We start from the raw sequence: 25,920 nt of genomic DNA on the forward strand, positions 1-25,920 counted from the left end.
CATGAACAGAAAAGAACTCTCGGAAAATAGTTTTATTTTATTGTTTCAAAACAGTGGTGCCTGGCCTGTGCGCCTTCTACACAGGCAGGCTGTCCACATAGCATATGGGGCCCTTGACAGGGACCATTTCCCTACCTTCCTTCCTTCCTTCCCCCTCTGCAGTGAATGGTGTCCTAAAGAAAATAAGTATCCTAAGACCGTTTAGAGAACTGGTCTCACTCACCCCAGCAAAGGGCCTCCCCTGACCCTCATCAACTATTAACAATCTAACCAGCAGTGGCCCTTTTTGTAACTACAGTGCAAAGTTAACCATTGATACCCTAGTAATTGGACCACTGTGGGAAATTTGGAATCAGAGGGCAGATGGTTTCATAGTGTCCGTCTTTCATCTGTTTTTGCCCTAACTATAAACCACAGCAGGGAAACTGCTGGGGTTGAGACCCAGAACTCAGTACTCTTGTATAGCTCAGGAAAAGAAAGTAAGTGGCTCTTTTTAGAAAAATCAAATTGTTGTTCACCAACCAGAACAGCGAAGTTCTCTTTTCTTCTGTTTTGTTCAGGCCTGTCTGGCTTATCTATGGAAACAGCTCACGCTTTTCAAAAACTGGGCTGAGCGGTCATTCAATATTATGTTGCTAAGTAGTCCTTTCTAGGTTAAACATGTTTACGCCGCATAAAGGCTGAAGCTTTACTCAACTGGTTACATCCCGTGACTAACAGAGTGATCTATCCCTTCCCATGTGTGGAAGAAAGAGGACAGTCACATGATGGGATCCAGTTGAGAAGTTGGATTATAGAAGCTGGGTCCATGGCTTCTCAGGCTTTACCCTCCATCCTGATCATGAGCCTGTTAAAATGAGTGGTCCTACTCAGCAGGTCTGGGGTAAGGACTAAGGTGCACATTTCTAACAAGTCAAGTCACCTTGTGATTTCCATGCTACGGGTTCATATATTGAGTAGCACAGAATTGGGATGGGGATCTTATTTTCTTGGATTGCTCCTTATCAGAGGACTTCAACTGTGGCCAGTGAGCTAGTGGCAGGAATAATGTGTGTAGTAAGATGGGAAGAAAGAATGAGGCCCAGAATTGAAACCGAGCCATGCTGGAGTTTGGGCTCTACCAATTGATAGCCACATGACCTTGGGCAACAACCTCAATCTCAATTCTTTGTTTTGTAAAATGAGACAAATGATCCTTCCCTCACACAACATAGAGAATGAAAGATACAAATACGTATATAGAGGTGTGATTCTAATAGGGACTTGGGACCTACTGCTGAAAGATCAGCAAAATCCATGTATTCCTCCTCTTTTGGGGGCCATACACAACTACATTTACCTGCCTCCCTTGCAGTAAGCTAGGGCTGTGTAGATAGCCCTGGTCTGTGGAATGAGAGTGGCAGCGATGGGTATCACACCTAGGCATGCTCATAAAATCCTCCCACACACATTCATTCTTCTCTGCAATTTGCCTCTTCTAAGTGGACAGTATCCCCTGGGGGAACTTGGAAGCTAGATATTAAAGATGTCAGAGCTCTCATCAGCTTCCATCCCTGAATAACTAGAAACACACAGCAGCCCCGCCAACTGCTTCACCTGCTTCGTTCTGCTAGATGAGCAAAACAGCACATGTACTGCACATGAGCCATTACATATTCGTGGCTCTCTTTATTAAAAGCATCTAGCCAACCTATGCAGTATCTTCCCCTTCTTCTTCCTTCCCTTCTTCCTCTCCCCCGCCTCCCCTATTGTGCCCTCCCCTCTGCTAGTCCCAAGTGTCTCCTAAATTACAGTGTATTGGTTAAAAGCATAAACTTTGAGATGGAAACATCAGGTCCAAAATCATTTCTATCCTTTCCTTGTAACAGCATTGGACAAAGGCGGTTAGATAAATTTTCCAACCTTACTTTCAACTCTGGAAGAAACAAGCTTATCATTGCTAACCTCTTGGGAAGATCACATAAGATAATGTACGGAAAACCATGAGCACTTTACTTGGACCAAGTAAGCACTCCATAAACAGCAATCTTTCTTTTGTTCTTCTATTTTTTCTGCTTTATTTTATTCTCATATGAATAGGGTCCCGTTTTATAATATACCACCTGCTTCCTTCCTGCCCCCTGCCCAGGTAATGCTGTATCATAAGGAATATCATAAATCATTGTCCATGTGGTTGACATCAGTATTACCCAGTATGGTACAATTCTAAAAGAGCATTACATTCAAAGAGTTCCAAACTAGAAAAAAATTTAAGCACAGTGAGCATGGTTCTATCTTTCTCACACATGGATGAACAAATATGACAAAGCTAAAATGGGGAAGGAGGAATAGAAACAGGTAATTAGCACAGAGTTTTAAAACTTTACACAGGTAGGGAATTTACCATTTGCAAACCGGATTGTACAGAAAGAGCAAGACAGTTAATGAAGGACATTTATGTGATACAATTATTTTCATACTGGAGAAACAGATAAAACCTATCAGCCAGGAGAGAAGCCCTCAAAAGGATTAGATTCTATTGTCTGAGTATTCCAGAAACAAAGCGTGGAGCAAAAGCACAAGGCATGGCTTTCATAGGACAAATGCTGTGTTTCTTGAATGTCATGGGATGTTTAAGGATAGAATTCTCCACTATAAAAATGCATTGCCCAAGGTTGCTGGAAATAAGTTTGTTGTTCCCAAATAAACACATCAAGGTTCATATAAGCACACAATTTCAAACATGTTTACGTGCATAAAAATAGAATAAAATCCAAATCTGATTATTTGGAGGTAAAAAACAAGTTCAGTCTTTACACTTAAGGAGTGTAGCATCCATGATGCTGGAGAAGATTCACAGAATCCCTTTCACCTTGCCGGTGCATTTCATTCTCTTTCTGATGGCAAATTAGAGGAATCAGCACTGCCATTCCTTAGAGACTGCATGCATACAAAGTTTACTGAAAGAATGTGCCAGGAGTAATATGAACTCAAGGACCTACGGCATTGTAAAGGAAAGCCAAACGGGCCAGCAGTGCACAGAGAACTATGCACATCATTCCTCTGACACTGAACTTGCCTTTCTCTTTCTATAGAAAAATGAAGCAGTGAGAACAATCAAATGCTTGAGTTTCTGCTCAAGCAAAGCAGAAACTGTGAAATTCACACTTTTAAGCTTTAAAAAATACTATAAATGCAACTGTGTCCTCTCACTCTTCTCGGTTGTCCACTCCATCAATTATGAAGTCTCTCCCACCAATTCTACCCCTCGGACCTCCCTGGAGCTGGCCCCCTTTTTATGCCCCAGGCTGAGTCTCCATCACTCCCTTTTCTAAGCTGTAGCAAGGTCTCCTAGTTTTTCTCTATACACCGTCTTCTGACTTGCCCTTTCCACCATTCTCTGCACAGAAGCCTAACTATGCTAAAAATGCAACTTTTATCATGTCACCTGATTAAAACCCTTAAATGGCTCTCTACCATCTATGAAATGAAAATTCATTTAATAACATGGTTTAACAAAGACTTACATAATCTGGCTCACACGTCATACCTGTATCATCCACCCCAAACTCACACACATTCCCCAGCTACGATGATCAATGCTGTATATGGTGTACCATCCAAACAGAATACTCCTACAGCCTCCACCTCCTCCTTCACTTGGCTAACTCTACCCATCATCCAAGACTGCACACAGATACCATTGACTCTGGCAAGCCTTCTTTAACCCCCATTGGAGGTCTCCCTCCTGTTTCTCTCACCCTACCAGTATACTTCAGTACTACAACTATGGGTGCTGGAATCAGACTGCCTGGATTAAATCCCATGGATTCAAATCCCAGCTACACCTTTTATAGTTGCGTGATTTTCAGGAGGTTACTTAATCTCTCTGTGCCTTAGTTTCCTCATTTGTAAAATGGAGACAGTCACGGTGCTTACTTCAGTAGTGCCATTTTAAGATTAAATGAGATCATATAGAAATGGCTTAGAAGAGGGTCTGACATCTAATTATTGCTCAACAAATGTTAGGAAGAAGTAATCATAAAAGTGGTAGTAGAACCATTCTGTGTTCCTTCTACAGGTCCTTCACTGTTGATTATATGTTTTGCAAAACTAGATCTATTATTATCCCTCCTCCATCATACTTGACCCATGTCCAACACTTAATACATTATTCTTTAGTAAATATTTTCTAACTAAGGATTCAAACCAAAGATTTACATCTTCTAGAAGAGTTTTAAGACTCTCCTGAGTTATATGCATAAATTTCCTCCAACACAACTTTAAAATCTTTTCCACAAAAAAACTAGAAATATTTGCTGTTGGGGCACCCTGGGTGGCTCAACGGTTAAGCATCTGACTCTTGGTTTAGGCTCAGGTTATGGTCTCAGGATTGTGAGATCGAGCTAGGCTCTATGCTCAGCAGTCTGCCTGAAGATTCTGCCCCTTGCCCCTACCCGCATTTGTGCTCCACACACACTCACGCTCTCTCTCAGATAAATAAATAAATCTTTGGGGGAAAAAAAAAACTATCTGCTGTGTATCAGACACTGTACTAGGTACCAAAAGAAGCAAAATGAAAAGAGAAAAATAATTCTTGTAACCAGAAGCTCACAAGTCCATTGCTGCTGGTGAATAAACTTGATGACCTACCTTTTCATTAGAACAAAGAACAAGTTGACCTTGCCTAATATCAACCAAGACCATCTTTTGATTTTAAGGGTATGCTCACCATAAAATATATCACAGCTACTCACCCTTGGGACCAGAACACCCAAAAACAGTTTTATTAATAGCCTTCAGAGCAAAGATCCTATAGTTTATTTGCTTTGCAAAGAACCACCTAGCAAATATACAACTTGTCACAATGAAATGTACTGAGAAAGTCCAGAAACAATGTTGTCCAGGATAATAATTAATATGGGGTCGGAGGAGGGGGCCTGATAGCCTAGGTTGGTGACTTAGCACTTTATAAAGCACTTTATTGTAATAATTGGAACAGTGAATAAGGCATCAGTAATGCTCCATCTTGGATTTCTGTTTGTCAATCAACATCATCGTTAGCAGAGACATTTTTTTTTAATGTACTAAAGCACCTATAAAGCTTAAGGTATAAGGCCCTGCTCTTAGTTTCATCAAATTATTTTCAAAGGATATAGCAGAACCTCATTGCAGCAAAGTTCTGTTAAGATTTTTATACAGCAGGAGGTCAAAACATGTCCCCCTCAAATCTAATAAGCACACACTCTAAAAGCCTCAACTGATCCACAAAGTCTGGACATTAAATGCATCTTCCGACTTCAGGCACAGGTTCTGTAAAGAACTGTTCTATGTTTGTATTTGGGTAATCGTTCTTGGAAGAACCTCAGTGTTTCTAATCAGCCATCTCACTGGTCCACAAACATTTTATGCCGATGTATTATTTACTCATACCTCACACTGTTCAGAAATGATTTGTGGAAGTTATCTGGATAAGCAGGTATATACTTATATGTATACAAAATAGTGCTGACAAAGTTAATGTCTTCTAAATGACATCAGGCTTATATGCAAAGAAAAGCCAAAACTCAGTGGTGAAAAGCATGGACCTTGTTACCAGGCAGCCCTGGGTTCAAATTCTTGATGAGCTACATGAATTTTGGGTTAAGTACCTAACTTCTTTCAACCTCAGCTTTTTTTTACCTATTAAATGTTGATAGTAGGTAGTAATCTCCCTGGTAAGGTTATGAGACGGTGACTAGAATGTACAGGATGTCTGGGGTATAGTAAATATAAGCACACTTCTTGGTTTCTTCACCCCTGAATGCTCAGCTGAGCCTAAGAAAGTATAATGCTTTCAGGGTTCAAATAAGATATAAAATAGACGACAAAGAGATTTGACATAAGGAATGATCACAGAACCCTTCAAGAAAGGAGATGGAGGATAAGTTCTAAAACTAAGAATCCAAAGCTTGTTAATTGCATTCTGCTCACTAAGTCCATTGGGAACCTTATACTGGATGATGCAACCTTTTCTCTTTTTCTAAGATGTTGGCTGGCAGTGCTTTCTCCTACTGTAAATGATAAACTGATTTCTACAATGAATCATCAAAACATGCTGAAATCTTTCTAGAGGAAAGGCTTTCTTGAACAGAGCCAAAAATGTTTCCCCTTTTTTATGATGGAAATTTAGGTGGCCCTGCTGGCCTTTCCGTTCTAATCTGGCACCAATCAAGAGATAATTCACTTAAAAAGTATTTCATCTTTTGGGAAACTCATTGAGGTGCTATGAATAGGCACTTGCTACATTGTAGGTACTCAGTCTAAATGTTAGAATGGAAAGAATAGAAAAAGTTCCATTTCTTGCGATTTGTCTAACAATCCTGCTCCTATTCAGGAATCATAATTAGACTATAACCTGATTGTCAATAAAGAACACTTAGTTTGAGGTCACCCAGGAAAGGGAAGACATTTGCCTTCTTCCTTTCTTTATTATGAGTAAGAGACAAAGTGAGATTCATAATATCCATGCTATTTTTAAAAATACAGAGATTTTGAATAAAGGGAAATATGTGATACTATCAAAAGTCATGAACAACATGTATATACAATGGAATACTACTCAGCAATTAAAAGAAAGGTATAGATATACAAGCTATAAGATAGATGAAACTCACATGTATTGTGTGTATGGCAGATTCAATACACGTTGTATGATTTTACTCTAGGTCACTCTAGAAAAGGAAACCTATTAAGTATGGAGAAGAGATCAGTGGTTGACAGGGGTTCAGGGTGTAGAAAGGACTTGACTACCAACAGGCAGCAGAGTTTTCTAGAGTGTCAGAACTATTGTATACCCTAATTAAGTCAGTGATTAAGGACTCCATACATTTGTCAAAACTCATAGGACTTATAGAAAAAACATAAATTTTCTGTAAATTTAAACATAAGTTTTTAAGAAGAAAATACACTTTTTAATGAGCTTAATCTTAACACAATTTTAAACTTAGTAGAGAGGTGGGTTTCTCTTGAACAAAAAAGGACTTCATTAATAAAATCCCAGGAGAACCTACTTCTTCCCCCACCTTTACTGGGTTTAATTAACAATAACAATTGTATAAATTTAAGGTATACAACATGATGTTTGATTATAGGCATATACTGTGAAATGATTACCACAAGCAAGCTAATTAATATCATCTATCACCTTACATAGTTAACATTTCTTGTGTGTAGTGAGAACATTTAGGATCTACTCTCAGCAACTTTTAAGTATATAGTAATGTTATTAACGGTATTTGCCATGCAGTACATTAAATCTCCAAAATTTATTCACCCTACGTAACAGAAATTTTGTACTCCTTTGACCAACATCTCTCCATTTTCCCTAGCCCCTGGCAACCACCATTCTACTCCTTGTTTCTAGGAGTTTGGCTTTTTTGAATTCTACATATAAGTGAGGTTATGTAATATATATTTCCATGTTGTCACAAATGGCAGGATTTCCTTATTGTTTAAGGGTGAATAATATTTTGTGTGTATGCATGTGTGTACACAAATACATACACATACGTACACCATGTCTTCTTTATTCACTCATGCGTTGACATTCCCACATCTTGGCCTTTATGAATAAGACTGCAATAAACATAGGAGTGCAGATAATGGAGATACTGACTTCATGTCCTTTGGATTTATACCCAAAAGGAGGATTGTGGAAACATATGGTAGGCCTATTTTTAATTTTTTGAGGAAGAAGGAGAATCATTTCTTAAAACTTCAGTGTAGACTGGAGATGGTCTCTATATGCTTCCATTCTACCCCTTCCTTACTTGGGGAAGCCAGCTCAATGCTAAATGTCCAAGACTTTTTGCAGCTGGGTTCTAATAAGATTGGAACCAGTTAGAAGCACTTAAATATCTGAAGTGACCATCTTCAGATATGAAGAAGTGATCAGTGACCATCTTCCTGCCACTGATGCTCCTGGTAAGCAAAGTTTAAAAGAGGTCTTTGAGTTACGGCAGCAATGGCAATGGTGGCATGCCCTTGTACTCAACAGTCCAGGGATGGCCACGCCATTCCTCAGTCTCTAGCTATTCAAAGCCATTCTGTAAGTACCTAATCCCCTGCACTAAATCCTTTTCTGCTTGAAACACCTAAAGTGTTTTTTTTTTCCCTGCCATGATCTCTGTTGATATAAATTTGGTTTATTTATAAAATGGCCCCATGTTTGGACGCCTGGGTGGCTCAGTGGCTGGGCATCTGCCTTTGGCTCAGGGCATGATTCCAGGATCTGGAATCGAGTCCCACATCCAGCTCCCTGAGGGGGGCCTGCTTCTCCCTCTGCCTATGTCTCTGCCTCTCTGTGTGTCTCTCATGAATAAATAAATCAATCTTTAAAAAATGACCCCATGGCATGATCCTTAAAGATAGGATTACTATGGAAGTTCCAGAAAAATCCCATTTAAATTCAGCAATATGTGGCCGAAGTGCAGCTACTTTGTGTCTTCTAGATTTTTTCAGTACTACTCAGTCCTTCCTATGTTGGAATGATGACATGTTAGTTTAACAAATTATCTTTTATTGGCAACAGCTCCAGACTGTTAACCCACAGTAACCTAGCAGAAAAAGACTCTATTTTCCAGATATCTTCAAGTCTCAAATTGAGTCTGTTAATTCTGGTTGGTCAGATCCAGGTATTTTGTCCAGTTCCAAGCCTTTCCATCCCTAGTTATGACAGGTTAAAGCCCAGGTCACTACCATTACTGATGAATGAAGCCAGAACATAAACGTTTCATCTACTGATCAACTGTTAGCCTGTTCTTCATGGCTTTTCTGTTGTTCATTACTTGAGGGGTTTAAATGCATCTCTCCTTCTCTATTAACAACTAAACACATTAGTTAAGCCTCAAGTGCTATAGACTTGTTTAAAGAAAAACTCCCCATGAGACTTGGCAAACATAGCCTAAAGCATTAGGAAGAAGCCTCATTTTTAGATGTCTAGGGACAGAGCTACCTGCACTGTTACACTCTAGGGACAATCTCTGAGCAAATTCAATATGCCCACCTACCTTGCTCAAATGCTAAAACAAGCACAGCACTTTGGACAGACAAGGTATGTGACAACGTTCAAAAGAGAAATGCATCAGTGAGGATAAGAGTCATGGATGGATGGTTGAAAATGCCTTGTGCAGGGGGTGCACAGTACATTTTTATTAAAGGAATGAATTAAGATATGTATTTTGGGCTTTGTAGGAGTAAGAGAAGTTTGGCTTGAGCAATTAGATGCTTTCCTAGAGGAGGGGTTCCTCATGGGCATTGGATTGTGGTTCTTTGCCCCTTCACATCTTCCCCCTTTTTATTGATATGAGTGCCTGATGTTCTTGAAATCCTCCCTCTCTTACTCTCAATTCCTGAGGTTCCAGTAATAAGGGCTCCAGGAGGAAAGCCTGTGACCAGGGATATGACTCTCCTGACTAGGGATGGAATACTTGGATCTGAACAGCCAGAATTAACAAGCTCAATTCTGAGACTTTATTTGAAATACCTGGAAAGTGAGTCTGTCTTATGCGAGGTTCGATGGTATAGGGCATCAGTCCAGAGCTATCAATGATAGACATGTGAAGCCAGAGAAGCATCCAAACAGAGCAGAAGGCATGTCAGAGAGACAGAAACCACGTACAATCATGCCAAGAGAGACCCTGGAGCCTTTTCAAGCTAGGTGAACCAAAAAGTTATACCCTTTTTCTTAACATTCCTAAAGTCAACATACTAATTTATTTTGTTGGTTTATTTTTGTTATCAAAAGACCCCTTACTGAAACATTAACCTTCAGCCTAAAATGTGTATCTTTTCATATTTTCATGCATCCGGAACAGAGGTTCTTTGGCTTTCATGGGATGATCAATGAGTTGTAATTCCTCAAAATCTCAAGAACCTCTTTTATAGAGAGAAGTAATACCTCAAAAATTGATGAAAAATTGTCCTCCTGTGGCACTCTTGTTTTAAAAAAATAAAAGAAAAACTTGAGCAATTTCTTCCTCTAAATAGAAAAAGTAGATATGGACTAATCACAGAAAAGGGAAAAAGGAAATAATTAACATGGAAGACCAGGTTTTTAAGATCTTTATAGCTCTAGGAATATTTTTTCTTCCCCCAAAGGCACTCTCGCAAATCATATCAAACATACTAAACAGGCACCCATAGCAAGTGTAGTTTATATACAGTACATGAGGATGATCTAAGATACAGTTGATACAATGTCATAGTTGATTAAAGAGTTCATGAACTACTTTATTTGGGAGATAGTTAATGAAACAGTTTGTCATTTTAATGTTCTCATTTTCATTTAATGTTTTGGAGCCAGTAAAATTTTTTCAGAACTCACATTTTTTTAAAGAAGGCTGAAAATAGGTTTTGGGAACCTAGGAACTATGACCGGAGCACCTAATGGATAAGATAATTAAAAAAAGATTATTTTTCTAAGTTGCTACATAAGAATATGCACACAGTTGGCTGTGTTCCCTCTCTGTCTATTTCATGCTAAATTTGCCTTGTTCCAATCCTGATATTCCTGAACTGCTCATGCTTACCCTAAGGAGGCCACTACCCACGGCTGATTCTTCTCTATTGTTAGTGTAGAAAGTTAAACTGCTGGAATGAATGGATTCTTTAATGAATTTTTCCTTTTAAAAGGAAATTCAGGGGGGAGGGGCAAGATGGTGGAAGAGTAGGGTCCCCAAATCACCTGTCCCCACCAAATTACCTAGAAAACCTTCAAATTTTCCTGAAAATCTATGAATTCGGCCTGAGAATTAAAGAGAGAACAGCTGGAATGCTACAGGGAGAAGAGTTCGCGCTTCTACCAAGGTAGGAAGACGGGGAAAAAGAAGTAAAGACACAAAGGCCTCCAAGGGGGAGGGGCCCCGCGAGGAGCCGGGCTGAGGCCGGGGAGAGTGTCCCCAGGACAGGAGAGCCCCGTCCCGGAGGAGCAGGAGCTGCACCGACCTTCCCGGGGGAAAGGGGCTCGCGGGGAGGTGGAGCAGGACCCAGGAGGGCGGGGATGCCCTCGGGCTCCCGGGGACACTAACAGGCACCTGCGCCCCGGGAGAGTGCGCCGAGCTCCCTAAGGGCTGCAGCGCGCACGGCGGGACCCGGAGCAGCTCGGGGGGCTCAGGCGGCGGCTCCGCGGAGGGGGCTGCGCGGCCCGGGAGCGCGAATCCAACAGCGCAGGCTCCGGAGCACAGGGCGCCGGGACACAGCCCAGGATCCCGCCTCCCCCCGGGACAGGCAGAGGCCGGGAGGGCCCAGGACAGCGAGGACGCTCCTGCCCCAGCTGAGCAGATCAGCGGCCCCGCCCCGGCCTCCAGGCCCTGCAGACGGAGAGCTCGGAGTTCCTGCCGGAGCTGAATCCAGGGCTGCAGAGCTGGCCCCGCCACTGGGGCTGTTCCTCCCGCGGCCTCACGGGGTAAACAACCCCCACTGAGCCCTGCACCAGGCAGGGGCACAGCAGCTCCCCCAAGTGCTAACACCTGAAAACCAGCACAACAGGCCCCTCCCCCAGAAGACCAGCGAGACGGACAAGGTCCAGGGGAAGTCAAGGGACTTAAAGTACACAGAATCAGAAGATACTCCCCCGTGGTTCTTTTTTGTTTGTTTTTGTTGTTGTTGTTCTTGTTGTTGTTTTGTTTCGGTTTGCTTTGCTTTTTGATTTGTTTCCATCCCCCACCCTTTTTTTTCCTTTCTTTCTTTTTCTTCTCTTTTTCTTTTTCTTTTTTTTTTTTTGCTTCCTTTTTCCTTTTTTCTCTTTCTCTTTTCTTTCCTTCTTTCTCTCCTCTCTTTTTCTCCTTTTCCCAATACAACTCGCTTTTGGCCACTCTGCACTGAGCAAAATGACTAGAAGGAAAGCCTCACCTCAAAAGAAAGAATCAGAAACAGTCCTCTCTCCCACAGAGTTACAAAATATGGATTACAATTCAATGTCAGAAAGCCAATTCAGAAGCACTATTATACAGCTACTGGTGGCTCTAGAAAAAAGCATAAAGGACTCAAGAGACTTCATGACTGCAGAATTTAGAGCTAATCAGGCAGAAATTAAAAATCAATTGAATGAGATGCAACCCAAACTAGAAGTCCTAACGACGAGGGTTAACGAGGTGGAAGAACGAGTGAGTGACATAGAAGACAAGTTGATGGCAAAGAGGGAAACTGAGGAAAAAAGAGACAAACAATTAAAAGACCATGAAGATAGATTAAGGGAAATAAACGACAGCCTGAGGAAGAAAAACCTACGTTTAATTGGTGTTCCCAAGGGCGCCAAAAGGGACAGAGGGCCAGAATATGTATTTGAACAAATTCTAGCTGAAAACTTTCCTAATCTGGGAAGGGAAACAGGCATTCAGATCCAGGAAATAGAGAGATCCCCCCCTAAAATCAATAAAAACCGTTCAACACCTCGACATTTAATAGTGAAGCTTGCAAATTCCAAAGATAAAGAGAAGATCCTTAAAGCAGCAAGAGACAAGAAATCCCTGACTTTTATGGGGAGGAGTATTAGGGTAACAGCAGACCTCTCCACAGAGACCTGGCAGGCCAGAAAGGGCTGGCAGGATATATCCAGGGTCCTAAATGAGAAGAACATGCAACCAAGAATACTTTATCCAGCAAGGCTCTCATTCAAAATGGAAGGAGAGATAAAGAGCTTCCAAGACAGGCAGCAACTGAAAGAATATGTGACCTCCAAACCAGCTCTGCAAGAAATTTTAAGGGGGCCTCTTAAAATTCCCCTTTAAGAAGAAGTTCAGTGGAACAGTCCACAAAAACAAGGACTGAATAGATATCATGATGACACTAAACTCATATCTCTCAATAGTAACTCTGAATGTGAACGGGCTTAATGACCCCATCAAAAGGCGCAGGGTTTCAGACTGGATAAAAAAGCAGGACCCATCTATTTGCTGTCTACAAGAGACTCATTTTAGACAGAAGGACACCTACAGCCTGAAAATAAAAGGTTGGAGAACCATTTACCATTCGAATGGTCCTCAAAAGAAAGCAGGGGTAGCCATCCTTATATCAGATAAACTAAAATTTACCCCGAAGACTGTAGTGAGAGATGAAGAGGGACACTATCTCATACTTAAAGGATCTATCCAACAAGAGGACTTAACAATCCTCAATATATATGCCCCGAATGTGGGAGCTGCCAAATATATAAATCAATTATTAACCAAACTGAAGAAATACTTAGATAATAATACACTTATACTTGGTGACTTCAATCTAGCTCTTTCTACCCTCAATAGGCCTTCTAAGCAAAACATCTCCAAAGAAACAAGAGCTTTAAATGATACACTGGACCAGATGGATTTCACAGATATCTACAGAACTTTACATCCAAACTCATCTGAATACACATTCTTCTCAAGTGCACATGGAACTTTCTCCAGAATAGACCACATACTGGGTCACAAATTGGGTCTGAACCGATACCAAAAGATTGGGATCGTCCCCTGCATATTCTCAGACCATAATGCCTTGAAATTAGAACTAAATCACAACAAGAAGTTTGGAAGGACCTCAAACACATTGGAGGTTAAGGACCATCCTGCTAAAAGATGAAAGGGTCAACCAGGAAATTAAGGAAGAATTAAAAAGATTCATGGAAACTAATGAGAATGAAGATACAGCCATTCAAAATCTTTGGGATGCAGCAAAAGCAGTCCTGAGGGGGAAATACATCACAATACAAGCATCTATTCAAAAACTGGAAAGAACTCAAATACAAAAGCTGACCTTACACATAAAGGAGCTAGAGAAAAAACAGCAAATAGATCCTACACCCAGGAGAAGAAGAGAGTTAATAAAGATTCGAGCAGAACTCAACGAAATCGAGACCAGAAGAACTGTGGAACAGATCAACAGAACCAGGAGTTGGTCCTTTGAAAGAATTAATAAGATAGATAAACCATTAGCCAGCCTTATTAAAAAGAAGAGAGAGAAGACTCAAATTAATAAAATCATGAATGAGAAAGGAGAGATCACTACCAACACCAAGGAAATACAAACGATTTTAAAAGCATATTATGAACAGCTATACGCCAATAAATTAGGCAATCTAGAAGAAATGGACACATTCCTGGAAAGCCACAAACTACCAAAACTGGAACAGGAAGACACAGAAAACCTTAACAGGCCAATAACCAGGGAGGAAATTGAAGCAGTCATCAAAAACCTCCCAAGACACAAGAGTCCAGGGCCCGATGGCTTCCCAGGGGAATTCTATCAAACGTTTAAAGAAGAAATCATACCTATTCTCCTAAAGCTGTTTGGAAAGATAGAAAGAGATGGAGTACTTCCAAATTCGTTCTATGAGGCCAGCATCACCTTAATTCCAAAACCAGACAAAGACCCCACCAAAAAGAGAATTACAGACCAATATCCCTGATGAACATGGATGCAAAAATTCTCAACAAGATACTGGCCAATAGGATCCAGCAGCACATTAAGAAAATTATTCACCATGACCAAGTAGGATTTATCCCTGGGACACAAGGCTGGTTCAACACCCGTAAAACAATCAATGTGATTCAACATATCAGCAAGAGAAAAACCAAGAAACATATGATCCTCTCATTAGATGCAGAGAAAGCATTTGACAAAATACAGCATCTATTTCTGATCAAAACTCTTCAGAGTGTAGGAATAGAGGGAACATTCCTCAACATCTTAAAAGCCATCTAAGAAAAGCCCACAGCAAATATCATTCTCAATGGGGAAGCACTGGGAGCCTTTCCCCTAAGATCAGGAACAAGACAGGGATGTCCACTCTCACCACTGCTATTCAACATAGTACTGGAAGTCCTAGCCTCAGCAATCAGACAACAAAAAGACATTAAAGGCATTCAAATTGGCAAAGAAGTCAAACTCTCCCTCTTCGCTGATGACATGATACTCTACATAGAAACCCAAAAGCCTCCACCTCAAGATTGCTAGAACTCATACAGCAATTTGGCAGCGTGGCAGGATACAAAATCAATGCCCAGAAATCAGTGGCATTTCTATACACTAACAATGAGACTGAAGAAAGAGAAATTAAGGAGTCAATCCCATTTACAATTGCACCCAAAAGTGTAAGATACCTAGGAATAAACCTAACCAAAGATGTAAAGGATCTATACCCTAAAAACTATAGAACACTTCTGAAAGAAATTGAGGAAGACACAAAGAGATCGAACAATATTCCATGCTCATGGATTGGCAGAATTAATATTGTGAAAATGTCAATGTTACCCAGGGCAATATACACGTTTAATGCAATCCCTATCAAAATACCATGGACTTTCTTCAGAGAGTTAGAACAAATTATTTTAAGATTTGTGTGGAATCAGAAAAGATCCCGAATAGCCAGGGGAATTTTAAAAAAGAAAACCATATCTGGGGGCATCACAATGCCAGATTTCAAGTTGTACTACAAAGCTGTGGTCATCAAGACAGTGTGGTACTGGCACAAAAACAGACACATAGATCAATGGAACAGGGATCCCTGAGTGGCGCAGCGGTTTGGCGCCTGCCTTTGGCCCAGGGTGCGATCCTGGAGACCCGGGATCGAATCCCACGTCGGGCTCCCGGTGCATGGAGCCTGCTTCTCCCTCTGCCTGTGTCTCTGCCTCTCTCTCTCTCTCTCTCTGTGACTATCATAAATAAAAAAAAAAAAAAAAAGATCAATGGAACAGAATAGAGAACCCAGAAGTGGACCCTGAACTTTATGGTCAACTAATATTCGATAAAGGAGGAAAGACTATCCACTGGAAGAAAGACAGTCTCTTCAATAAATGGTGCTGGGAAAATTGGACACCCACATGCAGAAGAATGAAACTAGACCACTCTCCTTCACCATACACAAAGATAAACTCAAAATGGATGAAAGATGTAAATGTGAGACAAGATTCCATCAAAATCCTAGAGAAGAACACAGGCAACACCCTTTTTGAACTTGGCCACAGTAACTTCTTGCAAGATACATCCACGAAGGCAAAAGAAGCAAAAGCAAAAATGAACTATTGGGACTTCATCAAGATAAGAAGCTTTTGCACAGCAAAGGATACAGTCAACAAAACTAAAAGACAACCTACAGAATGGGAGAAGATATTTGCAAATGACATATCAGATAAAGGGCTAGTATCCAAGATCTATAAAGAACTTATTAAACTCAACAGCAAAGAAACAAACAATCCAATCATGAAATGGGCAAAAGACATGAAGAGAAATCTCACAGAAGAAGACATAGACATGGCCAACATGCATATGAGAAAATGCTCTGCATCACTTGCCATCAGGGAAATACAAATCAAAACCACAATGAGATACCACCTCACACCAGTGAGAATGGGGAAAGTTAACAAGGCAGAAAACCACAAATGTTGGAGAGGATGTGGAGAAAAGGGAACCCTCATACACTGTTGGTGGGAATGTGAACTGGTGCAGCCACTCTGGAAAACTGTGTGGAGGTTCCTCAAAGAGTTAAAAATAGATCTGCCCTACGACCCAGCAATTGCACTGTTGGGGATCTACCCCAAAGATACAGATGCAATGAAACGCCGGGACACCTGCACCCCGATGTTTCTAGCAGCAATGTCCACAATAGCCAAACTGTGGAAGGAGCCTCGGTGTCCATCGAAAGATGAATGGATAAAGAAGATGTGGTTTATGTATACAATGGAATATTACTCAGCTATTAGAAATGACAAATACCCACCATTTGCTTCAACGTGGATGGACCTGGAGGGTATTATGCTGAGTGAAGTAAGTCATTTGGAGAAGGACAAACATTATATGTTCTCATTCATTTGGGGAATATAAATAATAGTGAAAGGGAATATAAGGGAAGGGAGAAGAAATGTGTGGGAAATATCAGAAAGGGAGACAGAACGTAAAGACTGCTAACTCTGGGAAACGAACTAGGGGTGGTAGAAGGGGAGGAGGGCGGGGGGTGGGAGTGAATGGGTGATGGGCACTGGGGGTTATTCTGCATGTTGGTAAATTGAACACCAATAAAAAATAAATTAAAAAAATATAGAAAGAGTACAAGCCACATATGATATAATTCTTTAGTATATTTAAAAAAATAAAAATAAAAATAAAAGGAAATTCAGCAATGCTAATCTTCTAATTTATCCTTTTATTGAGACGGATACAGACATACAGACATAGCAATGAATCAAAACAAAAAACCAAAACAATCCAGGAATACTCTACACCCATCCATCTATTTTTTTTTCCACCTATATGAAAGAATTAGTCCAGAGAGCAGAAAAAAACTAGTTAAGAAATTATTTTCAAGTAGTCTAGGAATTCAGACTGAGATGGTAGTTTCAAAAGTGGGGGAAAAAAACGAAGAAAAAAAGTAAAAGTGTAACTTTCTTCAAGGAAGAATGGAAAGAAAGGCTGAAAAGCCTCAAACATGTAAAATACAATGACAACAATAGCTACCAACTATTAAATTGAAGAAAGAGCACTTAGATTTTTTTTTTTTTTTGGATTTTACTACAGATGTGTGGGTGGAAAAGATTATTGAAAGGTATCTAATTAATATAATGAAGGTAAGGGAAAGCTGAAATTATGGTCTTAACATCTTTATCCAGAGCAATGCTGCTCAGATTTTAAACCTGCAAATAAATTACCAGAAGATCTTATGCAAAAAAATTTTAAATAAGTTTTTTAAAATTACAGATTCTGATCTAGTATGAAAGTGGGATCTAAATTCTGCAAATCCCATAAATTCTCAGGTGATATGATATTGATGGTCAGGAGACCCTATTTTGATAGCAAGGCTCTATATTTCAGTATATTTTGCAGATTCTCCTTCAGTTTGAATCAGCTTGCCAACATATGTAATATTTCTTATTTTTAAACAGTGTTAAAAACTCAAGGGTGCCTGGGTGGCTCAGTCTGTTAAGCATCTGCCTTCAGCTTAGGTCATGATCTCAGGGTCCTGGCATGGAGACCCACATTGGCTCCCCGGTCAGTGGGGAGCCTGCTTCTCCCTCTCCCTCTGCCCTCCCCTGTGCTTATTCTCTCTCTTTCAAATAAATAAATAAAATATTTTAAACAAAGAAGTTCATGCTCATAGGGGCAATTTCCCTTCACTGTAAGTAGAAAGAATACTTTTCCACTTTTTTTCCAAGTAGTATTTTTAGGACAGTGGCCCCATTCCCTCAGCTTCCATATGTGTGGGGAAGGGCTTGGAGTCGGCAACTCAAGTGGCCTGTAATGGACATGCTGCTGGCCCAGGAACCAGGCAGGCTGACTCACTGTCAGCATCTATCTATAATCCTGATGGAAACTTCTGTACTAATGAGGCCAGCGGAAAATCTGTAGCATCAGAGAATCATCAAGTATTGGGGCTTCAGAAGACCTGAGGTTATTTCCCAAAGTCCTCATTTGAAAGTCAAAGTGCCTGCCTTACCAGAGAGATGGAGTATCTTACCTGGGATAGCCGAGCTGGTTAAAGAAGCACAGTGAGGACCAGAACTCCATTCTTTTATTGCTACTCCAGGACTCTTGCTCCGACACCACATCAGTGTTTCTTCATCTTTTTCAAATATGCTTGAATCACTTATGGATTCCTGATGAGTTACCAATCAACACACATTTTAGTCCTACTAATCATTTCCTTTTTAGAAATATCCCTAGAAAGTGATTCTGAGTGTGGCCGAAGAGCATCCTCTATTGGAATTACAATGAGGCTTGAGCCAGCTTACAGATTTGGATTTTTTCGGTTGTCCTGTAACTACTGAATTTGATTCTCCTGGCTAGTGGGCCAGAATCTGCATTTTGCCAAGCAAACTTACAAATACCCACCTTATGGGACTGTTTGAGAAACAGGCTAATAAAATGACAGTTCTCAACCTTGGTTATACATTAAAATGTATAGGAAGAAGAGAGGCTTAAAATTCCCCATGCATGGGCTGCAAGCAAACAATTGCAATGGACTCTCTGGAGCTGGGGCTCATGCCTCAGCAGTGGTCAGATGTCCCCAGTGATTCCAGTGTGCAGCCGAGTATGGGGCACAGTACTTGAAAAATTCCAAATACTTCGGTATTTCTATCCAAAGAAAAGAGGAGGTGAGCGGAGGAATGGGGTGACTGGGTGACAGGCACTGAGGGGGGTACTTGATGGGATGAGCACTGGGTGTTATATTATATGTTGTTAAATCGAACTCCAATAAAAAAATTACAAAAAAAAAGAAGACAGAAAAGAAGTTAAGTGTCTAGACAAAATGATACCTTGTTTTAACGAATATAGAACCATGGTCACCTGGAATACCGAAGGTATTAGAGCACTTGGCTCTAGCAATTCTGATCTGATTCAGTCAACACATTTCTATTCCAACAAAATGTGAACTGATGAGAGGTCTGAATTCATGTCAGAAGGGTCTCACTGTCCTCATGCCTTCTGGTTGTCCAGAGAATTAGAAATTCTTCTCATTTCCATCACTTCTGACAGTTACAAAGTAAGAATTTTTATAAGAATTTATATGGACTTTCTGGTCAAGCCACTGAACAGCAAATGCTCCCCCACAAATGAGCAGATTGGTTTAATAGTAATGGCAGGTTATAGGGACCATATTAGTTCTCAGGGCTCTTTAAGGGGTAAATAACAGAAACTACAGGAAGACAGAAGTTTTGCAAAGTAGAGTGCCTCATCTTCCTAGATTTCAAAGTCTGAAATACGAAAGGTGTGGTCTCTGTATTGCTGCCAAGGTGTTCTACCCAGTGAATTTCTTGAGCTATCTGTGTTCCAAACCAATAACCCAGTAATCTCTCTATAACCAAAAGTTGTTGGTTTAGCTCACAAAGAGCTCAAGCTTTATAAAAAGATGTCCTTCTAAAGAATGTAAAGACTTGCAGAGCTGGACATAAGACGAGTTATATAGTGATTTAATATATATATAAGTGACATTTATTAACCTCAAGATAAGGACTATCTAATTAAAAGTAAGTTCAGTGATACTTTTGGCAATGATTTTAGCATCTTTATTGCCTTTTCTTTCCTTTTCATCCTCCCTCCTGTCACCCCTGGGTGCCAACCCACAACAGGATACATTATGGCTGCTGCATCACACACAGGGATCTCTCTCCATCCTCATCCTGGACCCTGAATTTCTAGAAGAAATATCTTCAAAAGGTCCATATCCAACAGTGGCTGGCAGCTTCCTGTGAACGATCTGTGACCTTCTTCAAGTCATTTAAAAGGAGCCTTCATTTCCTCATGGAATATCAGGACAGTGTCAACTCTTCAAAGCCTTAAAATAATTAAGATTATGTTCATTTCAATATACTTCCTTCTTCCCTATCTCCTTCCCTCTTGTTATGCTTATGTACCAAGTGAAAAGAAACCATGCCTAGTCTTCCATCACTCCTCCTTATGCATGAGACTCCTATCCCCCCCTATGGGAGACAAGTGGCTAGCTCAAGGAAGGCATCACGAGCTCTCTACTCTCCCACTAACCTCACTACCTATTTGAGCCTCCCATCTTGTCTTACCACACTCTTATTATAATCCTTGCAAATGTCTCTGATCTTCCACTTTAAAAATAATTTAGTGGTTCTCCTCCGATGACACCAGCTCCTGGATCCCTGTACTATAAAGACCGTTCCTTCCCCATCCCCTGGCTACTCTATTCATCCATGTGATCTCAGAAGACATTATTTTATACCCTCCCTCACTGTTTCTATAACCACAACCACATCCCATCTATCATGACGTATATTAGACTTGGCAGAGGTAGAATTCACCTAGATGAGTCATTAGGTAAACAACCCGGCAAAGATGAACTTAACAACCTCTGCTTCCTTGAAGCAAGAACAGAATCTAGATTCATTTTTGTCCTAAGATCCAAGGTTATAGCTCCATGCCAAACTGCATTAATGAAGTCTCTGCTTTTTCAACTACTGGTGGGTACAGAAATACATAACCATTAAAGGATGTGTCCTTTAAGGTTTCCATTAAAGTATGTGTTCTTGGACATGTCTTCCACATCTACAGGGAAGACTTCCATTTACCTACAATTAATAGCTTAGAAAATCATTATTGATTATGAGAAGGTAAACATTTCATCATCCTTCTACTTATGCTATCAATTACACACCCAGACTCAAGTAAAGGAATAAATATGTTCATCCCGACTCTTAGAATATTTTAATTGATTTCTCGAAAAGGATCTATTTCAAAGTCACTAAAACTATGCTTATGAAGAATATTCAATGCCATGGAGAAGCACTCCTGACATAATATCCTTCAGCAAAAAACAGCACATATTAAAGTTTTAAAATATCATTTATGAATATGTATGTCTGGAAATACTAGGAATAAATACAACAAAACATTATTGTTTATGTCAGATGTTAGGCTCACAGTAACTACTTCATTTTTTCTTTGTAATTTTATGAATTTTAAGGAAATCTTTTCCATGCATGTGACATCTATAACTAGAATAAAAGTAAACATTACCTACATATCTATGGTCTACAGTCAGCAATTTTTTTTAATTTTTTTTAAGATTTAATTTATTTATTCATGAGAGACACACAGGGAGAGAGGGGCAGAGACACAGGCAAAGGGAGAAGAGGACCATATGCAGGGAGCCTGATGTGGGACTTGATCCCAGGTCTCCAGGATCAGGCCCTGGGCTGAAGGCAGCGCTAAACTGCTGATCCACCTGGGCTGCCCTACTGTCAGCAAATTAAAATGATCCATGTATCTCCTTTGTTTTGACTATCCTACTGAAAATATAGCTCATTACATTAATGCGATTCGCTCAGATGCTTCTTTAATTATGTATTGTAAATGAACAAACGAGCATTGGCAGAAGGTCTTGCCTAAGCCTGAAGACATGAGGAAAGGAATCAAGGTGAGGGTGGGTTTGAAAGTAGTTAATGGTTGCCTCCTAGACTAATATATTTGGAATGAGAGAGAAGAAAAACAATGGCTTTAACACTTTCTTGTGTAAGTGACCCTCCTTTCTAAAAAAATTTCTAAACATAGTGTTTTCTACCTGCCAAGGCAATGTGCTTTGCTTTAAGAAAGTTAGAATATACTTAAATTATGATTTTACTTCTTTAATATCTTGTTTTGGAAAATACAGAAAATGTTCAAAGCTAAGGAAATAATATCATTCTACAATCATCTTTCTCTGAAAATTTATAAGCCCATCATATGAAATCCCCTCCTTTTGTCTGCCAGCCAGACTTCTGAGATAAGGAATGTGACCAGTAATTGTATATGCACCTGTTCATGTGCATACATGCAAACATCATGTATATATGCTTGGCAGTACATGTATATGCACATGCATAATTATAAAATAGATATACAAAAATATATGCTTTCCATAACCTAACATCAGCTTTAGATAGTTCTTTGCAGTGTATGTTTTTAAGAATACACAGAGCACATTTCATAAAGGGAACCACTAAATCCAATGGCAGACACATTTTAAAATTTAATATTGCCAGATTACACAAACAAAAACTATAGAAGATACCCTCCACTTAAAAACTTTCTTTAAAAGTGATTGTGAGGGCAGCCCCAGTGGTGCAGCGGTTTACCGCTGCCTGCAGCCCAGGGCGTGATCCTGGAGACCCTGGATCGAGTCCCACGTCGGGCTCTCTGCATGGAGCCTGCTTCTCCCTCTGCCTGTGTCCCTGCCTCTCTCTCTCTCTGTCTCTATGAATAAATAAATAAAATCTTTAAAAAAAAGTGATTGTGATTATTTTTAATATTATGAAGTAAGAAAAATAAAAACTAAAACAACACCCTGGAGTGGGAGGGAAGAGTGCCTTCAAAGTCAATGGGGAATTGCTTTTTCCTTAAGCTGGTGGTGATTAAGAGTGCTATCTTGTTCCTCACACTTTCACATGCTTTACAAATATCCTTTTGAAAGTGCTCAATATTTAGTAAAAACAATTTTCTAAGATACCTACAAGTATAAAACAAAAGCCTTCCCCTTCCCATTGCACTCAGGCCATTGCCGTGATGTATCAGTTCTGATTTCAATTTCTCTAGTGTACCTCCCTATCTCCAAAGCAGGGGCTGTTCAACAGAAGTATGGTGTGAGCCACATATGTAATTTAAAGTGTCCTAATAATCACAGTAAAGATTTAAAAAATGGTAAAATTAGGGGCACCTGGCTTAGATGGTAGAGAATGCAATTCAATCTCAGAGTCCTGAATTCAAGCTCATGCTGGGCATGGAGCCTACTTAAAAAAAATATTAAAAACTAATGCTAAAATTAATTTTAGCAATATATATTTCACCAAATACATCTCAAATTATCAGTTCAACATATAAGTATTACAAAAATTGTAGAGGTATTTTACATTCCTTTTTATTAAGTGTTTAGAATCTGATGCATATATATTTACACTTACAGTACATCTCAATTTGCACAAGCCAGTGGCTCAATAACCCTACATGGCCAGTAGCTACTGGACTGGAGAGTACACATTTAGATAATACGCTCAGACCCCTATTTCTTTGTCAACTTAAAAATCATCATTTGACCCCACAGTATGCCCCTTTCCCTCTCTTTTTTCCTTCACTCCATCACTGCTATTGTTGTTTCAATATTTCATTTCTCAAATAGCCTTTAGACTCTTGTATTTAAACTCCTCCCCGCCCCCCTCCCTTCTATCTGGTTTTCTCTTTGTTTAGGGAGGAAACTAGCCTCTGTTACTCCATTATAGCTGGAATTGGAAAACTGATCATTTATTCTTAAATCATTTTAAACCTTTCTTTCTTAATTCACCAAATGAAGTGGTCTTATCTCCCCCTCCCTATAAAATGGGACATTAGGGTTCCTCTATTTCTCTCCTGCTCTCTTTCCTCTTCTGCTTCCCAACTTTTTCCCCACAACTATTACAATGTCACCAAAATGCAGACCATTCCATTTCTGGTCACTCATGAAAGAGTTTTTGGTGATCCTCTTATCCGGGCACCTCTAAGAACCAAGAACCATTTGGATTAAAAACTGGGTTTCTCAATATAGTTTTTTAAATTATGGCAGGTGAAGGTCTAATGCTCATTATTTTGGGGTTACGCTTTATCTGACAGATAAAGGCTCATGATTATACCATATCCATAATGGATACATTGAAATAGATCCTAGAATTAATTCAGTATCACAGAACTTAATTGAAGAAAAAAGTAATTTCACTTAAAGTCTAAAAAAAAAAATCAATAATCTATTCATTTCCTACTATTCCCATGTATACCATTTTAGGATGTTCCACTAAAGCAAAAAGACATTTAAAATTCTGTAGGTACCTCTACCTTTTTGTATTACGGTAGTCTATGCCCAACAGGGAACAGAATAAATACCACTTCAGAGGGGAAGACAAGAATCCCAAGGTACACAAGGAAAAATTAAAATGGTCTCTGGGAGCTTATTTAATTGCTTTTCTCTCAAACTTGTATCAGAGTTATCTCTTAAGAAAATTCCTAGGTAACTGTTCTCTCTTCAGGTTACTCTGAACTCACCAGCGCCTTTCCAAGAAGCCTTGTTATGATGTGCATTCCCTGTTCAGAACAGACTTGCTTATAAAGCTGAATGTGCAGGGTGCCTTCCACTGATTCCACCTTCACTCTTTCCTCAACCTTGCTAACCCACTCACCAAGGGTCGTATCTGAACAAAGTCCTCCAAAGCTAAAATCAGTAGAATATATTTCTGAAGTGATTGCATATGTACATTACATAACATTTACATAAGAATGTGAATAATGAGATTTAATTTTCCAACTCAGATGGAAAATACTGCTTACACTGGAGATACTTAAAAAGAGATGCTGCCCTTGGGAGAAAACTATACAATGTTAAATATCTGTAATGAAATGTAACAGCCACGGAACAAGACCAGATGCCTCAGCAGATGGTCCAACTTGACCTCCCCCCCCACATCCTTTCTCCTGACTTCAGTGGGTGCTGAAAATGACCCAATTAAAAATACCTGCTTCCTGAGGCTTCCTTAAAATGAGTGGTAGCCTTGTGACCCTGTTTAATCCAATGAAAGGTATGTTGAGATTTGCAGCTGGTAAGTTCCTTTTGCTTTCTGCTGGGAGTATGCATGTGACACCTGGAGGCACAGCATATATCTTGTAACCATGAGGTAATGAGCTTCAGGAAGCAAACTTTTCAACTAAGGATGGTGGAGAAAGAATCTGGTCAGAGATCCCTGAGGAATGACTTAGCTTCTGAACCAGCCCTGAACTACCATCTCTGAGCTTGTTATGTGGGGAAAAACATGAGCATATGTGTTTGAATACTTTCTGAAGTATAGAACTCATTCCTGACAAACACATTGGCAGTATCTGAATTTTAAATCTCCAATCATCTGTATACAAGGTTTTAATGCTTGACTAAAATGGAGAGGACTTTCTTCTCTATAAAATTTCCTCAAACTTTTAGATACAAGCCCATTGATTCCTTACCTGCTTGAGGTCTGACAGGCTTCAATTTCAGAAAGGTAACATGGTGCATACATTATACATGATGCATTAGCCCCAACAGATCTACGCATTTAGTCCAACGGTTAGTTGTCAAATTACGGCCAGAGGGCCAAGACTGCCTGCTACCTATGTCTATAAATAAAGTTTTATTGGAAGACAGTGATTCCTTCAATCACATATTGGCTCTAACTGCTTTTCTGCAAGCTACAATGGTGGAGTTGAGTAGTTGCCACAAAGACAGTATGGTCCAGTAAAATAGAAGTTTGCTGATTCCAAATACAGCCATGTTTATGCTGTGAAAGCTATGGCTATTCACTCTAAGTGGAATAAATAAAGATTACATATATCCTTCTATTGGTTCAGGCATAATTGTGCCAGGAAGTTTCTGCCAAATTTATAGAAAAACTAAGTTTTCAAAGCTATAATATTTTTAGAATTATAGAAAAAGGAACCAAG

At 39.8% G+C, this 25,920-nt stretch overlaps 1 protein-coding gene across 12 annotated transcripts in view; it reads right to left on the reverse strand.

Moving 5' to 3' along the window:
* The window catches only part of PLCB4 (phospholipase C beta 4), a 422,433-nt gene that overhangs the window by 200,303 nt on the left and 196,210 nt on the right, over window positions 1-25,920 (reverse strand). For 3 of the 12 annotated variants that reach the window (XM_049100260.1, XM_049100266.1, XM_049100265.1), the window contains one exon: window positions 18,446-18,584. The exons of the other annotated variants lie outside the window; for them this stretch is intronic. The gene's annotated coding sequence lies outside the window, so the exon portion shown is untranslated. The remainder of the gene's footprint in view (window positions 1-18,445; window positions 18,585-25,920) is intronic. 12 annotated transcript variants of the gene reach the window in all.

Source organism: Canis lupus, chromosome 24, assembly GCF_003254725.2.
Source record: "Canis lupus dingo isolate Sandy chromosome 24, ASM325472v2, whole genome shotgun sequence".
NCBI classification, from domain to species: domain Eukaryota; kingdom Metazoa; phylum Chordata; class Mammalia; order Carnivora; family Canidae; genus Canis; species Canis lupus.